The 18,016-nt window shown below is 43.4% G+C and overlaps 1 pseudogene; it reads right to left on the bottom strand.

Moving 5' to 3' along the window:
• LOC103750090 overlaps window positions 1-18,016 on the bottom strand; it is a 101,032-nt pseudogene that overhangs the window by 81,095 nt on the left and 1,921 nt on the right.

Genomic DNA, 18,016 nt, shown 5'->3' with positions numbered 1-18,016 from the left:
AAATTAGCATACTGGGTTTTAGATTACAGAGCCTGGATTCCTGGAAACCATGTGACCCTGACAGTTGCACTATCACCCTAGGTTCAAGCCTGTCTCCCACAAGGGAGAGTATGACTTACATACAACCACTGGATGGGCTGACTAGACTCCAGTGGACACATTTACACTGAAGGACATTTGGGTCCAAACACCTGAATGAATAGGCCTCTCAGCATGTATGGCAAAGTGCATAGGGTTCAGTGGAGGGACAGGGGGAGGGCTGGATGGGGGAGGGGGGTCTGGATTTGAGTGGGAAATGTATGAAATGTAAAAAGCTCAATAAAAAAATCTAATGATTAAAAAAAAAGAAAAAAGAAAGAATGGTGTGACTACACTGAGCTGAATGAGTCCACACAGAGGTAACAGCTTTTAGATAAGACCGAGGCTAGGGACACAAGCAAGAAGGCCATGTACATAGAGGAAAGCCAAGGCACCACCCTGGAATATAGCTGCTCCATTCTCAGGGGTCTGGGGCATGGTGTCAGCACAGCAAGGGCTTCTTACAGATTCTCATGATGCCAGGAAGGATTCCTGAAGACAAGGAAAACAGCAACCACAGACACATCCGAAAGCACATGAGTGGCACTTCTGCCTAGAAATAATAACTGCAAGTTGTATAACTAGGCATCTTCGCATTTCTGCAATGGATCAAGGTCTACAAGGAGCCAGGCTGGTGGCTCAATCCTTTAATCAGCTACTAGGGAGGCTAGACCTAGCCTAGGCTACAGAGTGAGTTCAAAGCCAAACCAGTAATTTAGTAAACCCTGTGTCAAGATAAAAAACAAAAAGAGAGCTAGGCATAAAGCTCAGTGGTAGAGTTCTTGTCTGGCATGCACATGACCCTGTGCTCATTTCTCAGTAACACACACAGGGAAAGAAAATGGTAAGTGCCTGGCCCAGCCGTCTCTAGGACCCCCATCTGGCCAGTGCACATGTAAGAACCAGTTATTAAATATCATTAAGCCTTCCTGGCTAATATTCTGCAGATACCTGAAAAGGGGACCTTATTTTGGAATGAGACAAAAGACTGAGGGATAAAGACAGATAGTCTATGACTTAAAGTAAAGTGAAGCAGAACTTGAAATGGTTGACTATAAGGAACAGCAATGAAGAAAGTTTATGTTTGTATAAACAAGAGTTTCTAATAATTCAGAACCTATTTGAAAAATTAGTAGATAGAAAATTTGACAAATATTCCCAATTGCCTATTCAACAGCTATTTCTCCTTTCTTGAAAGAAAGTAGCAGTTTTGATCACTCTCCTGCAACTTTGATGAGCGAATGCTTCAGGAAAGACTGAGCCCAGGGTGGTCTGGATGGTCAGGGTATGATTCTAGATTCCCTGAGCCAGGCATGGTAGTCTCTTTTTCTCACCAAATGGTAATGTAGTTCTTGCTGGTGAGGTGGAAGGAGAGATCTATGGGAAAGATTATAACAAAAGGGTCAATGGCAAAAATGTCTCCTTTGTGTCCTTTAAAGATATCTTGCTTAAAACTAAAACAGGCTAGACATAGTGTCCTATGCACACCTTTAATCCCAGCACTCACATACCTTTAATCCCAATACTCAGGAGACAGAGGTAGGCAGATCTCTATGAGTTTGAGGCCAGCCTGGTCTACATAACAAACTCCAGGCCAGCCAGGGATACATAGTGAGACTCTGTCTCAACAAACAAACAAAGAAAAAAAAAACGGAAAGCAAACATCTTTCAGACCCCAAAGGAAAGCTAAAAGAATCTCAGAAAACAAACTTTAGTCATGATGTCTTTGAATCATTAAGTTAGCCAACCTTGGAGTGACTCAGCTGCCAATCACCTTGTTATTGTTTAACTCAGTTTAGTTAGATTTTCTGCTATCTGCATAGTCCCACCAACAAAAGCTATTTGTTCACTGTTATGTCCATATTATCTGTAACACTGGAAAATGGCACAAAAATATTTATATAGGGATAACTAGATGGGAGACATCCTTGACATAAGAGAGAACTAAGTTTTTTTGCTGATCTTATCTTAGTGTTCAATTTTTCTGTTTATTTTTTTTAATAACCATTCCAAGCAGTAAGCACTGTTTTAGGTCTCTTGGCTCCAGGGCATTAGTATCATATGAAGTAGCAGACAGACCTGGATTTGAATCTGGCTCTACTGCTTACTTGAGGGCTATTAGGCAAGTTACTAACCTCCACTGAACACTCCTGTAAAATGAGCTTAACAACCAGTAAGTTATAGGGTTGCCATAAATCTTAAATGAGAAACCACAGAACTGGGTATAAGGAGGGGTCCAGGAAGTATTTGTTCCTCACCTCCTCATATCCCAGGGATCACTAGCATACCATAATGCCAGAATGAATTTGACTGAAAAGAGCTTCATAGGCCAGGGAAGGAGTCACACATGTCAACAAATCAACTCAGTGACCAGTGTTAACATCACCAGCAATGAAGCAAATTGTCATCAAATTTGCCTCCCAGTATATGATGTACCAGACAAACACAGCATCACCACCCTGGGATGTTCCTGCCAAAATGCAACAACATGAACTCATCATAAGGAGACATCAAACAAACCCCAGATGAGGTACTTCCTATAAAATAACCAGCCCAGATGTTTAAGAAATGTCAGTTGCCATGAAAAACAAAAAAGAAAGGCTGTTCTAGAGTAAAGACCTGAAGAACACCTGACTGCTAACTGTGATGCGTGGGTTAAGGCTTTCTTTTGCTCAACGGATTTTATTAGGGACAGTTCATTAAGTCTGGTGAGATCTGTAGATAGTATCAAAGTTAATTCCCTAGTTTTGAAAATTATCCATAATTATATATGAAAATGTCCTTGGTAGGGGGAGATAGCTTAGTCAGTAAAGAGCTTGAGGCACAGACATGAGAACCTGAGTTTGAGTCTATTCCACTAATTCCGCCCCCCCCCCTTTGATCCACCCTCACTCTCTCAGGGTGGCTCGGGTGGACAACTGACATATTTTTATGTTGGGTTTCTCATGGTTTTTATGATAGGGAGGGAGGACTTACAAAGAGATGGTGTCATTCCACCCCAACCCACAGTCTCCTTTTGCCTGCACCATTCGCCCCAGCGGCCACGTGCTTCCTTTTGTGCTAACTCTCCACCACTAACTCTCCGTCTCCCAGGCAGCTCCACCCCTCTTCCCAGGGTGCTCCTCTCTTGCCCCCTGGCTGGCTTATACTTTTCAGAGGAAAGTAATTTTCGGACTATAGAGTCTCAGAACCCACTGCTCAGTAGATAGAGACAAACAAGAACCCTAGAACTCACAGGCCAGCGTAGCCAATCTAATGAGTCCTGAGTCTCAGTGAGAGATTCTGTCTCAAAAACCAAGGTAAGCAGCTCTTGAGGAAGAACACCTAAGGTTGATTCCTGGCCTCCACAAGTATGTGCAAACACATGTACCCACACATACATGCACATACAAATAAAAAGACAATGTCTTTGATTTTAGAAAACAAATATACTGAAAGAGTAAAAGGAAATGTCTAGAAATAACGCATAAACAAGAAAAAATAAAGTTATATCTCCAGAGACATAGAAATACAAGGTTAAATCAAAGGTGGCAAACACTGTTAGCTGGGTGTAGTGACAATGCTTGTAATTTCAGTACTTGGGAGGCAGAAGCAGAAGGGTCACAAATTTGAGTCAATCCTAGGCTGTATAGTAATTTCTAGGCCAGGCTGAGCTGCATGGTAAGATCATGTCTCAAACACAATACCAGTGGTAATAATAATAATTCTCAGGGATATCAGTGAAAGATATGCTAGGGTTCTTTCTATTATTCTTACCATTCTAAGTGTGATATTATTTCAAAATTTATTTTAAAAGGAACCATCTAAAGAAGATAGCAGCATCAAGTCCTGAAAAAGACTAGGGATTTGAGGTAGAAGGAAGGCCTGGAGTTTATTGCTTATTCAAGAAGCTACTGAGTGCTGGTGAGCCCATTTCACAGTATGCTCCATTGGAGCAAGTTCTGGACAGAGGTATTGCCATCCACCAGGCAGACTACAGGGAAGGACCTTTGGGGTAGCAACTGGGAACTGTGAATGAGAAAGTCACTAGCAGACAGGAGTCAGGTGAAGCTTCAGCAGGCCATGGGCCATAAAGACGGACATGTAAGTGGGGGCCATAAAGATGGACATGTAGGTGGGACCCATTGCAAAAGACCTTGAATGCCTGCCAAGGCTATGGGATTTTGTCCTACAAGCAGAGGGTGAGCAAGATGACATGGTGAGAAATATGTTGGGAGAATGAATGGAGAACAGCTGGATAGAAGCCAGGGAGGCCCACAGAATGACTACCAGCAGTCTGGTGGTAAAAGAAGCCAAGAGCTTGAGTTAGTGAATGTCATTTAGCCAGAACCAGGCGACACCCCCAGGAGGCAAAAGGTTAGGACACTGTTGGTACTCTGATTCCAATTTTGTATTGTAGAAGACAAGGGACCAACTAGCTACCCAGTAAGGAAAAACCCTCAGCTGATTTTAGAAGGCAGAACAGAAGTGGATATGTGTAGTTAGGTATGGTGACTATACCTGTTAATGCCAGTCCTGGAGAGGTTGAGGCAGGAGGATCTCAGGTTTGAGGTCATCTTGAATTATGTAGAAAGACCTTGTCTTAGGAGTGGAGAGATGGCTCAGCAGTTAAGAGCACTGTCTACTCTTGGAGAGGACCTGTATTCAGTTCCCAGGATCCATATGGGATCCTCACAACCATCCAGGCAGCTCACAACCATCCAGGGGAGCCAACGCTCTCTTCTGGCCTCTTGGGGCACTAGGCACAAATGTGGAGCACTTACATATAAGCAGGCAAAACTCTCATACACATAAAAAAATAATAAATTTTAGGCCTTGTTTCTCATCATAAATTTAGAAAATCTAGGGGATTAGAGAGATGGCACATGGTTTAAGAGCACTTGGTGCTCTTGTAGAGGACCTGCGTTTGGTTCCCAGCACTGACATGGAAGTTAATACTTGTCCTTAACTCCAGTTCCAGGGAATCCAACGGTCTCGTCTGGCCTCCCTAGGCACCAGGCATGCACATGGTACACCCACATATATGTAGGCAAGGACTCATACACATAAAACAAAATTTAAAAAATTAGAAAATCTACATTTTGCTATCACCTTAATTTCATATAGTCCCTCCCATGTCTGATTTCCCAAAATTTCTATGTGTCAGCCACAGGGGGTCTATGACCAGGACTATCATGACTTCTCATCAGGACACTTAAAGCCTGCTCATATAGGCTGTTGGTATTGCATAACAGAAGTGTATTATAATGCAAATAGAGCCATTCTATTCATCTGACACTCAGCAAATATTTGACTGGTGCAACTATGTGCTCTAGAGACTTAAGTGAAAGGAAGAGAGAAAGGAGGTAGAGTGGGAAACTGCATTTGTATCATGAGGAGAGTGGTTTTTCTCATTGGGGTACTCATGTGGTTCATTCAAATTAGTGAGGGATGTGCTCCTCATCCAAATTTGGAATGGAAATAGTATTGTTAGGTCTTTCTAGCTCAACGAGGACATACCCATGACACGTGGTGATGATGATAATGAGGTATGCACCTACTGTGTGTTGGTTACTTGGCAAAATGCTTCCTTTACTTTAGCTCTAAACCCAACCACAACTCTGCAAGGTAGATCTGCCAGGTTCAGAGAAGTTGCTGGGCTTGTCCACAGCCCCAAGGCCTCTGAGAGGCAGAACCAGGATCTGAATTTGGATCTTCCTGTCATTAAAAGTTATACCCAGTCCACTGTCATACCATCTCCCACATTCAAATCAGGAAAGAAGACCCAGGTAAATGAACAAAAACATCTACCACCTCAGCAAATTTCAAAATGAGGGATGTATCAGAGTCACCAGGAGGGCTAGTAGAACACCACAGCTGGGCCCCAGCCCCAGTTTCTCACTCATTGGGTCCTAAGTGGGGCTCATGTGTATTCCTAGCAAACCTAGATTTGCTGCAGATGCTGCTACTGCTCTTGGTCACCACAGAAAGGTGCCTCTGTTGCCTCTCTGCTTGTTCTGTCAGTGTGGCCTCTCTAAATTCCATTCATTTCACTTCCCAGAAGGGATCAGAGCAGATGCTGCCTACCCTCAGCACACCTCTCATCTGTTCTGTGGAGTCTGTTGGAGACAGAAGGGCTGGGCACTTCAGACCTCACTTGACCCACCCTAATGGAGCCGTGAGGATACCTGGTCATCTCTTCCCAGTTGTTTGTAGACTTGCTTCTCTTAAGTACTGCTCTCCTTCTCAGACCCAGGGTCATCCCAGAGCCTTTGGTGTCTCTCACTAAGGCTTCTCAGTGTCAAGGGTGGCCTGTGAACTCTGGTGGCTTTATCAGTTGGACTTTGGACAGGGAATGGGAAATCTCTTTTCCAGGATAATGTGAGGCCTGAGGTTGTCCTGTTGCCTGGGATCCTTAGAAAGATAAAATTTCTAGCAGCTTGTTGACTTTTCACAGTCATAGTTGATAAACAAGTATGTGTTTCAAAGACTCATAGATAATAATTAGAAGAGATCTTTACAGAAAAAAGGAAGGGGAAGAACTAAAGCTGAGATCACTCTGCCGTGTGGCAGGCATATGGACAGACACTTTATACGTGTCCTTATTTACTCTCCATGGTAACTCACAGTTGTTGTTTTAGCAGGTGAAAAACTGAATTTTGAAGTTAAATGACCATAGTTAAGATCATAGAACTAATTAGAGGCTGAGCTAGGATATGGACCAGGTCCTCCCATGCTCTTTCCTCTATCACAGACCCATTAGTTCACAGTGCTGATGTTCTTTTTTTTAATATTTATTTTTTATTATTTTTATTTTATGTGTATGAGTGTAATGCCTACACGTATGTATGCACACCTGTGCTGTGCAGTGCCCACAGAGGTCAGAAGAGGGCATCGAATTTCCTTGGAACTGGAGTTACTGATGGTTGTTAGTTACCATGTGGGTGCTGGGAATGGAACCCTGGTCCTCTGTAAGAGTAGCCAGTGCTCTTAATGCCTGAGCCATCTCTCCAGCCCAGTGTTGATGTTCTATATAAATCTAATATCCACCTTTTGAACTTTGGGCCAAACATCAGGCCTATATCCTGGCTTAATAATATAACCTGAGTCATTGTGTGGTGGTCAGTAATGGGAAAGCCATGGCAGGGCAAGCTGGGAAGTCTGGTAGTAGAGTGGCAGGAAGAACTAAAGAAAGAGATCATGGTCACATGCTGGGTGAATATATGGGAGGTTTTAGGGGGTCTGTTGAATTGGTAGCCAGAGTTACTAAGAACAGATGAAGGCAAGCAGAAACAGGAGCCTCAAAGGGAAGATGTGGTCATACCAGGTGGGGGTGGAGGTTAACTCAGGCAACACTAGCCACATGTTGCTCTCAAGAGCCAGCTGCCACTTTCCTGCTCAGGCTTGACCTGTGTAAAGGTAGCTCCCTGTCTTTCATATTATCAGATACATGCTTTAAAACCAGCATTGTGCTAACTGTTGATACCAATTTTATTTTTTTATTTTTGTTTTGGGGGAATTTGGTTTTTTTGAGACAGGGTGTCCCTGTAGCCCCAGTTGGCTTGAAACTCACTATGTAGACCAGGCTGGCCTTGATCTCACAGAGATCTGACTGCCTCTGCCTCCTGAGTGCTGAGATTTAAAAAGTGTGTACCACCACATCCACGTTTTTTAAATAAAGCAGTCTTCAAAGAACTCACAGCTTAGGTACAGATGCAAACAACTAACTTAAACCCAATCAGTTAAGTAGTATTTTTAACATGATGTTTTGTAACTTAGAGTACCAGTTCACATAAAAACATGACACCTGGTGACCCTCACAGGTTCATTACCACAGGGAGAGTGAAAAGATGCCCTTTCACTCTGGGCATATGGGCAAAGCTTCCTGGAGGCCAGGGATGAGTTCTTCATACAGAAAGAGAGGGACATGTCATTGCAGGCAGAGTGGACACCCCATTCCTCACAGTGTGATTTCAGTGTCATAATGTCTTAGTTACTTTTCTGTTGCTGTGATAGAAACACTGACTAAAGCAACTTATAGAAAGAAGAGTTTATTTGAGCTCATGTTTCCAAAGGAGCAAGAGTTCATCATGGCAGGGAGGCTTGTGACAGAGGTGGCTGGAGCAGAAATTAAGTGCTCACATCTTCAAGCAGGCACAAGAAGTAGAGTGCAACTGGAGATCTGGCAAGGCTTAAGAACTTTTTTGTTTGTTTGTTTGTTTATTAGAAGAAGCATTTCATTACAACAGTATTAACCTATTCAATAACATTTTTCTGAGCTAGGGTACATCTCTTTCAAAATTGGCTGTACATTTTTAGGTTTACAGAGGAATTATTACGCTTGTACAATCTTTTACTGATTATAAACTCTACAAGACATAAAATTAAATGAGGTTTTAATGTTTAGAAAAGATCTCCACTTCGTTGTTAAAATACAGTTTCATACAGAAAAATTCATTTTAAGGCAACTGACATTGAGACGTTTTCACATGCATTTCTAATCTCTATATATATGACTATTACTGGTCACAGTCACTTACTTTCTGAGTTCCGTGGCATCTGAGTATGAATATAAACTCGTCAGATAAACAGCCTTCTTCTCCCTCTAGAGCCTCCATACTCTGTCATCCCTGCCAATGTCCACTGTGTTGTCAGGACCCCCATCTATTGCCCCCATCTGTCCTTCTGATAAATCTAGTCAGCCAGAGGTCCCTGTTCCAGGAGGATCAGCTGTTCCTCATCTACAGCAATCCATTGTCAGTATTCCTTTGGATAGAATTGGGGCCATCTGGGAGTCTCTTGGGTCACCCTGATTAACTCAAAAGAAGGAATCTCCTGTCTGGCATTGTTTCTTGTTATGCAACCTTTAGCTATACACATGGACTCTTAAAGAATTAGATTGACCCCTTTAATCTTTGGTTATACTTCCCTTTTGGGTGTTTAAGGACATACAATTGGACCAGATAAACTGATTTGTTTTCACTCTTGAGGTCGTTTGAGGATCTGTTCCTCAGGGGTCCCATGGGCTTGGGAGGAGCCCCTGGCCCACCCCCAGTGACATGCTTGCTTCCTCAAACTTGGCCACACCTTCTAAGACCTCCCAAAACAGCACCACCAACCGGGGACAAAATGTCTGAATATTTGGAACCTATAGGGGACATTTTCATTCAAACCACCACACATAGGTACTTTTAGCTTTAGTTTAAGAAGAGACTGGGGGCCTAGAGACAAGCCTCTGGATCTTTTCCACTCTTGCCTGCAAAATATCCACCTCTTATATCTATCTTCTCATGGTGGCTCCCTCCAGAGGAGCCAGGCTGTCTTAAAGTTCTGGTAAGCAAGCATCTTAGGGCCTGATGGCTGACAAAGACTAGAGTTTCAGAGACAAAAGATCTCTTTTTTCCATCTCTTGCCATCCTTTTAAATTTTTTTTTCTAAATGACTACTTTCCTAAAGCTTCCATAGTGTAACAGCCACAGGACACCATGGGCCAAATGAAGAGGGAGCTGGAAACCACAGGACTCTGCCCTTGATGAGAAAATGTTAGCCTGGATCCAATGGAAACTTGAGCAAGAAGCCAGAGGAGGGAAATAAACATGTCTCTTAACTAGTGACAAGTGCAACAGCGCTTTCTGGATTGTAATTTAATGGAATGACTTTAGCCTTAGGGCACTAGGTACAGGAGGTCATAAGGAAGAATCCTGAAAAGGAAGTGTGGACATTAGCTAGGTGATGGGATACCAGAAGTGAGAACCTTTGGGCTGCCTGGTTCCCCCTACACACACACCCCAAGAGATCTGGGTCCCTCATGGCAGGTCCATGATGATCCCCATCTAAAGAAACCTTATACAACACCCACATGGAGTTGGTTTTCTCCCCAGCAGTCAGGGATGAGATCCTGGCCAAGGACCAGATGGTGACAGCACAGGTAGGAGGAGCCCCAGGGAAACTACTGTGAGCTAGTCATGCAACCTTCCCCTGCCACCAGCATTGTTTATCTCCCCACAATTCCACACCCTGCCCATGTGCACCCTAAGCAGCCCAACACAGATTCACTGTTTGCAGAGAAACAGCCAGAACTGGGAGGAGGAAGGCCAATGACATTATGAACTGCAGAGCAAGTGGAGGGATTTTAATAAATGAGAGAACGACAAGACTGAAAAACCTTAAGAGGAATCGTAAGTTGTTATCTGGGCATCTGTGGAGGCAGCTAGACCAAGAAGAGTTCATGCCATTAGGAGAATGAAACTAATTTCATGTTGGCCCACATGAGAGTGATAATTCAAACAAACCTACTATACTGGATTAATCCACATGGTAATCCTTGGGGTGGTTTTGTTTTTTAATTGTGGTAAAATTCATATAATATAGGATTAGCCATTTTAATGTATAGAATTCTGTGGCATTTAGAACAGGAACATTGTCATATAACTACCATCTCTACCAAGTTCCAGAACATTTTCATCTTCTGCCCCCTTGGGTTGTTTTTATGTCTATGTTACTGAAGAGCTATTAAGGCTCAGGAAAGAGAAATGACTGATTCAAGTGCAGGACTTTAGCCCAAATCCCATAATTGCTGTGATAAAAGAGAGAACATTTGTCTTCAGACTTGATACTGCTCGGTTCAGAGTCTGACTTCTTAGACTCTTTCCTCCCTCCCCTCCCTCTGAGTATCTTTCACATAATATATTAATCTCCTACGGAAAGACTCTCATGGCATCCCTTCCTCAGCCTCCCAAAGGGTCCTCATTAGCATCTAAGTAAAGACCAAGTTCCCATTATGTAATATAAATTGACATTGATATAATAATCTTCAAGAAACTTGTTCCTCTGAGCATGCAAACCATAGGAAAAGCTCTTCCATCCTGGGCTTTTATAGTCCCTGAGTGGAGTTTCATCCCAGCTTAGCCTCTTCTTTATCTTCATCAGGTAAAGTGTTTGAACCTGAGTTCAATCCCCAGACCCCATGTTAAAAACAACAACTGGGTATGGTGGCATGCACTCGTAACCCAGAACTGGGGAGGCAGACAGGCTCAGCAGCTGACTAACTAGCCTAGCCTACTTAGCGAATTCCTAGCCAGTGAGAGACCCTGTTTCAAAAAATAAAGTGTGTGGCAAGGCATAGTGATACATGCCTTTATTTCCAACACTTGGGAGGCAGAGGTAGGTGGATCTGTGAGTTTGAAGTCAGCCTGGTCTATATAGAGAGTTCCAGGCCAGCCAGGGCTATATATTGAGATACTGTCTCAAAGACAGAGATAAAAAAAAAAGAGAGAGAGAGAGAGAAAGAGGAGCTGCAGAAATGGCTCAGTGGTTAAGGACACTGGCTGTTCTTGCAGAAGACCCAGGTTTGAATCTCAGCATCCACATGGCAGCTAACAACTGTCCGTAACTCCAGTTCCAGGGGATCTGACAGCCTCTTCTGTCCTCCTCGAGCATTGCAGGACACGGTGCACTTACCTACATACAGGCAATACATCCATAAACATAAAATAAGAAAGAGAGAGCGAGAGAGCAGGTGAGAGAGAGAGAGAGAGAGAGAGAGAAGCAGTATCTGAGGTACCCTACCCCAGCTTGTCCTGTGGCTTGAGAGAGAGAGAGAGAGAGAGAAGCAGTACCTGAGGTACCCTACCCCAGCTTGTCCTGTGGCTTCCATGTGCAGATACACACACACACACACACACACACAGAGAGAAAAACACAAATCTGAAAGAATATACCATAAATGCCAACATTGACATGTTGATGATGGTAATTCTCTGGTGTGATTTGGAGTGTCTTTAATTTTTTCCTTTTGCTCATCTTCTTATTTGCTAAGCCTCTATGCAAGAAAAAGAATAGTGAAAGGAAAAGAATTTCTATAGGGCTTTGCTTGTGCTCTCAGCACAGACTACTACTCTATATGTGCATGTCTGCTCTCACCTTCTCTAGAGGATGTGGGTCTCACCTTACCCATTTTGCCTTCTCCCTGACATCTCCATGATGCACTCAAGAATTAATTACTCAGCTAATGAGTGATCTTCATTTCTCCTCTCTCTAACCCTGAGTATAAGTCTCAGATGGCCATTGCCTTCTCAGAAGGCTAAGCTCCTGAGACTTCCTGCCTGGGCTCCTGGGGTTTCCTGCTAGGTAGTGGTGTCAGTGAATGACACAGAGTAGCTACAGGCTTTCACAACTATCTAATCTGTTTCCTCCACTCACAAGGCTCATGTCTGGGCCATGGGCCTAGAAACTCTCTTGTGCTTGTGGGTCTCCTCCTGATTTAATTTTGCTGCTATAAAGCATATGTTTCATTGCCAGGGCAACTGGGAGGGGAAACCAATGAGGAGCAACCTCCACTTTGAACTGTATTATGTTAAACTCCCACTGTGTTCTGGGCTCACTTCACAGTTGTTGGAAGAATGTAAATATTCTTCAGTTCTGCTGAGTTTTTTCTCTTCATCTTGTTTTGTCTCTCTTCAGAATGTCTGGCTGATATGTACAGTGTCTCCTACAATTTGCTTAGCATAACTTATTCTACTTTTACCAGCTCATGTTGATAGCTTTTCTCCTCCCTGCTGTCTTAGGATCAAAATTGCTCACTGGCTGGGCTTGGTGACACACACCTTTAATCCCAGCACTTGGGAGGCAGAAGCAGGCAGATATCTGAAACTGAGGCGAGCCTAGAATTCCAGGCCAGCCCAGGCTACCTAGTAAGTCCCTGTCCCCCAAAAAAATTGCTTACTGAAAATAGATGAACTTTTTTCAGTGTATTGGAAATTTCCAGTAGAGAAAATAAATGCTTAAGGGAACAACTTTAACTATGTTTATTTTCCCTCTTTGATTTGCTTTCCCCACCCCACCCCTTGATTTCCTGTTAGCTCCATTGCTGTACATGAACACACACACACACACACACACACACACACACACACACAGGTTTCCCAGCCTCCCTGGGAGCAGCTATCTGTGGCTTGGCCTGTTTGGTGTAAGATATGACCTCTTCCTCTCCCTGTGAAGCTCAGAGGTCTCAGCATGAGAGTCAGGGCTTGAGTCCTTGGCAGTAAGCAAATTCACAGCCCAAAGTGCCAGCTTATCTCTTGCCTAAATTTATTTAAATCTTTGAATTTTTTTCAGCATTAAGGATGAAACCTAGGAGTATGCACATGTGCTCTACCACTGCTATATCCTCAGCCCCTTCAAATGATTTTTTTATATTTTTACATTTATTTGTTTATCTTGTAAGGGAAGAGATAAGAGATCTGCCTGCCTCTGCCTCCTGAGTGCTGGGATCAAAGGCGTACATTACCAAACCTGGCTCACCCTCCCCAGTATTCTTAAAATTCTGTGTATAGCTGGGAATGGTGGTACACTCCTTTAATTCCAGTACTTGGGAGGCAGAGGCAGATAGATCTCTGTGAGACTGAGGCCAGCCCTGTCTACATAGTGAGTTCCAGGACAGCTGGGGCTACAGGGAGACCCTGTCTCAAAGACAAAAAAAAAAAAAAAAAAAAAAAAAAAAAAAAAAGAAAAACCCAAACAACAACAACAACAACAAAAAACTGTGTGTGTGTACATGAATTTGTGCTGGTGCACAGGTATGTATGTATGTGCATGTGGAGGCCAGAAGTCAACATCAAGTATCTTCTTCAATCACTCTACACCTTACTTTTTGAGACAGTGTTTCCACTGAACCTGGGGCTCACATAATCATCTACAGTGATTGGCCCCGAAGCCCCAGGGATCCTTCTGTCTCTGCCTCCCCAGTGCAGGGTTACAGGAACATGACTGGCTCCCAGCTTTTATACATGGGTGCTGGGGATTGAACTCATGTCCTCATGCTTGCACAGCAGACACTTTAACCAGTAAACCATCTCCCCAGCTCTTCCAGTCCCTCCTATAGTTTTTATGTCAAACGGGGTCTCAATAAATTGCCTAGGTTGGTGTCAAATCCACTCTAGCCCAAGCTGGCCTTGAACTTGTAGTCTTGCTGAGAACTGGGATTATAGGCCTATACTACCAGGCCCAGCTTTTTCTACCAATCTAAATACGTGTTAAGTAGGCTGTGTTTGTAGAATTATGTTAGTAAGGAAGTTGCTTTCTGGAGAGGTGACCGCCTTTAAACATGCCTTACCCTGCACCTGACACTTAGTTGTTAAAATAAATAAAGCCCCATTGAACAGGCAGTTGACAGAACAGCTTTGTAGATAAGGGCTACAGGCCACACTCAGTGATAGCCCAGTGTATTCTCCAGGGTCTTAGCCCAGTGGATTCTCCAGGGTCTGAAGGAGGAAGGGCACAGTGTCGTGCCCCTTCTGATAGACTGGGGATTTTCCTTCTTAACTCCTTGCTCTAAGGGCTCGTGCTAGTTTCTCACACTCACCGTCTTTTTTTTTTCTTTAATGTATTAGTGTTTTGCTTGCATGTATGTTAAGTGCACCATGCTGTTCAATGCCCACGAAGACCAGAAGAGGGCAGTGGATCCATTGTTAGCTGCTGTGTGGGTGCTGGGAATGGAAGCTGGGTCTTCCACAAGAGCAGCCAGTGCTCTTAACCCCTGAGCCATCTCTCCAGTCCCTCACTGTGTTGTTCATATGTGTTAAATACTAGATAGTTTTAATGTTTACTGAAAAAAGAAACTCCACCCTCAAAATGTTCCCCATCTGCTGAGAGTACATGGCCAGACATGTCATTCCTCTTGCTTCTAAGGTTCAGTCAATGGAGAAATTGATCCAAGAATCTTAATCGGTGTTCAAAGCTGGGTAGGAAGATGTGGAGGCAGAAAGTTCCTCTCCTCCTTTCCTATCTAACATAATTGGTCTGTTCAAAGCAGGGTCCCCTGTGGACTTGCCCTGAAATGATTATGTTTAACTGGTAAAAGCAGGGCAAGAAAGAAACTGCTGAAGGGTGTAGGGAAAACCTGGGACATTCCTTCTTGGAGAGTGGAGAGGAAGTCCCCTGGATGAGGCACACCCCTCTGGCCCTCTGGGATGCAGAGCAGGAGGCTCAGAGCAAGAGAGGTACACACAGCCAATTTGTACTAAAGTGTGTTGGAAGGCATCCCAGGGGAGGCCAGAGTCGAAAACCTCTTCAGGAATTAGAAAGATGAGAGTTAGTAGGGGACTATGGAAGGGGAGCACCATCTGGTCACCAGCAGGGGGCGATACCAAGTCAGGGCTTCTGTGAGCACCAAGAGACAAAACTGGTCTTTTGGGGTGTATTACCCCAAAGTGAGCACACAGGGAGGCATCACCAGTTACAGTAAGTGAGGCAATGTTGGAAGTGAGGCATATGCAAGGGGCAGGGCTGACCAGGCACATGGATTGCCTATTTACACATGTTAAGTGTTGGGGAGCTGTGGTCTCCCCAAGTGCTAGAATTTTAGTGGTTGATTCCTGGGCAGACACATTATAACCCCAGAAGGTACTGGGATCCTGCCATCTTACCCAGGAGAGTGCAAGATTGAGCTGTATGACCTTCAGGTGATCAGGTTGTGACTTGCCCAGGTGCTTAATCTGGGGGCAAGAAACACAAGAGTCATGTTCAGCCAGCACATGCCTCCTGGGTCAGGGGCTTGCTTTCTCTGCATGGTTTTCTTTGTATTTAATATTTACAACCCTTTCTCAAAAAGAAGGTAGGGGCTGGTGAGATGCCTCTGCCAGTATAAGTATGTGCCAAGCAAGCCTGATGACTTAAATTCAGTCCCTGGCACCCACAGTGGAATGAGAGGACTGATTCCTGAAAATTGTCCTCTGACCTCCGCATATATGCTATAGCATGCTCATGCCTGTGCACGCGCGCACACACACACACCATATACATATACATAAACACGCAAATAATAAAAAATTAAAAATTAGGGAGTTGGAAAGATGGGTTGGAGAACAGGCCTGACAATCTGAGTTTAATCCCCAGGATCCACATAGTGGAAGGAGAGAATTGACTCTTGCTGGTTGTTCTTTGACTTCGAGATGTGTGCATGTGCACCCCTCCATACATGCACACAATAAATAAATTTTGAAAGTTAGAAAACAAAGGTGGGTGTCACATGAGGAATGACAGCTAAAAATATCCTCTAGCTTCCAAAGGCATGTTCATACAAGAGCACAAGCACACCTCCTCCAACACACACACATACAGAGAGAGAAAACTAGAAAACCTTATTAACCAATCTTAAAATTGAAGTAAACTCTACATGTTAATACAATATATTTTATAATAAGCAATTCTTTTTAAGTTTAGGGAGAGGAGTAAGCAGTCATCGTTGTTACAAATTGTAAATCTCTATTATCTGGCTTACTAGAAACCAGTTGAAATCTGTGTTCAAATGTTGCAATATGTGGTTTTGGTTGAAGTACATAAGGAAAATCTAGATTCCCACAGATATATAATTGAAGAGAGAGGACTATTTTAATAGCCTCTTAATTTTGGATAATTGTGGATGTGTCATGTAGACTCTGGAAAACTCTACCATGTCTGCCTGATAGAATGAGAGTGAGGGCTCTTATAAAAAGTCTTAACCTCATAGGCTCCCTGAAACAGCCTCAGGGAACCTCACGTCTCTGGAACACACTTTTTCAGAACTGCTGTCTTGGTGAAATTCTTAACACATGTTCATTGCAGAATTGTGTATAATGGGAAGAAATGAAAACAAGCCAACTACTGCTTGTTGTCAGTGGTAAATGAGGCTATTCACAAAGCTGGTGTTTAAGAAACAAGTGAGTGAGCATGCTGGAACACTGAGACAGAAGAGGCAAAGCCAGAGTCACCTACCTTCCTATTGTGACTTGTGTCACATCAAATCTTCTTCCAATTGGAGTCGTCTCATTTTCTGAAGCACTTGACTTCAGACCAAAGATTAAAAGCCTACTTCCTGTTTTGAAGTCATGTTTATGCTACTGCAAAATAGCCTGCAAACACAGGACTTGATAAGCCCAGGCCCTTCAAGAACTTGGCAGATATAAAATATCTTCCCCTGAGAGATTTGGAAGCATAAATTTAAGTGTGTTTTAAGTTTAGAGCTGAGTTTTCTTACTGGAACAAAAAAATTTCAAGGCAAAAATATTACTATACTAACATTCTCTGGTTAGAAGGTGGTGCGTGCCTGTAGCCCCAGCACTTGGGAGGCAGAGGCAGGCGGATCTCTGTGAGTTCAAGGCCAGCCTGGTCTACATAGTGAGTACCAGGCCAGCTAGGGCTACAGGGAGACCCTGTTTCAAAAAGACCAAAAAAAAAAGAAAAAGGGAACAAAGAAGAGCTTTATAGAAACCAAGCAGGCCACTGAAATTATCCTCATCAACACATAATCCCGTGGGTTATAGGGAAATAGACAATGAGTCCTGTGAGCAGAACTGTTTCCCAAAGGGCTCCACCGCCCCCACTACGACCAATGCCACTCACCACCTCCACACTTTCATGCTCACATGCATACACGCACGCGCGCACACACACACACACACACACACACACACACACAGTTTCTATACAGCGCACTCTTTCAGAATTTGGAAGCAGGTGGCATTGTTATCATGGTCAAAGAGGTCTGAGCTGAGAAGGGGTTTTGAAAGTCACATGCTGTCTCTGCACTTCCAATAGATGCCCATGTTAGTAGTAATCAATACAGCGAGGCTTTGTATATCCAGGCTCTTACCCAGAAAACCTACTGGTTTTTCACCTAGATTTTCAACATTTAAATATCCACAATGTTAAATATCAAGAATTTCCCCCCAAAATTTCCTGTTTTGTAGTGTTCATATATTGCCAGTACCACTGTCCAAACTCCCACTCACTTCCCTAGTTTAACTCCTAAAGTGCAAGTAATCAGATAGAAACCCACTAGGTGGTGGACTGGAGGATTTTTTTTTTTTTTTTTTTTTCCTCTGAAGACATTTCCTCAAAGGAAAGGACTAGGGAGAGAAAGACTTAAAGATCACCTAATAAACAAAAGTGGGATTTCTGCTTAGTTATCCTACCTTGAAAC

This window comes from Nannospalax galili, unplaced genomic scaffold, assembly GCF_000622305.1.
Source record: "Nannospalax galili isolate Female #2095 unplaced genomic scaffold, S.galili_v1.0 scaffold407, whole genome shotgun sequence".
NCBI lineage: Eukaryota > Metazoa > Chordata > Mammalia > Rodentia > Spalacidae > Nannospalax > Nannospalax galili.
The sequence above is the reverse complement of the archived record's forward strand: the minus strand, read 5'-3'. Positions and strand labels throughout refer to the sequence as shown.